Raw genomic sequence first — 678 nt, 5'->3', positions numbered from 1 at the left:
AGGAGGTGCTAACATCGTTGAGATGCCAAAGTGAGTGTGAGCAGAGCAACTTGGCAGCAACAGAAGAGGAGTGCTCTCTGCTCTGAGAGACCTTGTAAGAAAAAATACCATCTGAGGGTACCTAGACAAGCCATGTACATATCTCATGAAAGAGAGATCCTTCATGAAAATACGTAGTGATACAATTTTTAGCTTTCAAGCCTGAGATGATTGGAATTGTTAGAATTGTTTAGGCTGTAAAAAGACCTGTAAGTTCTTTGAGTCCTACCATTGCCCCAGCACTGCCAAGTCCACCAGTCAGCCTTATCCCCAAGTCCACATCTACTTGTCTTCTAAATACCTCCAGGGATGGTGACTTCACAGTTTCCCTGGGCAGTGTGTGCCAAGGCTGGACAGCCCTTGCTGTGAAGATTTTTTTCCTAATCTCCAGCCTAAACCTCCCATGGTACAACTTGAGGCCAATTCCTCTTGTCCTGTCACTTGTTACTTGGGGAAAGAGACCAACCCCCACCTGGTTACAGCCTCCTTTCAGGGAGTTGTAGAGTGGTAAGGTCTACCCTGAGCCTCCTTTTCTCCAGGCTGAGCTCCCCCAGCTCCCTCAGCCACTCCTCATCACACTTGTGCTCCAGACCCTTCCCCAACTTGGTTGCCCTTCTATGGACATGCTCCAGCCCCTCA

General features: G+C 48.5%; 1 protein-coding gene across 1 annotated transcript in view; it reads left to right on the top strand.

Annotated features, from left to right (window-relative positions):
* Positions 1-678, top strand: part of RNF10 (ring finger protein 10) — a 12,788-nt gene that overhangs the window by 289 nt on the left and 11,821 nt on the right. The gene's annotated exons all lie outside the window — the stretch shown is intronic.

This window comes from Acanthisitta chloris, unplaced genomic scaffold (assembly GCF_000695815.1).
Source record: "Acanthisitta chloris isolate BGI_N310 unplaced genomic scaffold, ASM69581v1 scaffold13774, whole genome shotgun sequence".
In the NCBI taxonomy this organism is placed as follows: Eukaryota; Metazoa; Chordata; class Aves; order Passeriformes; family Acanthisittidae; genus Acanthisitta; species Acanthisitta chloris.
The sequence above is the reverse complement of the archived record's forward strand: the minus strand, read 5'-3'. Positions and strand labels throughout refer to the sequence as shown.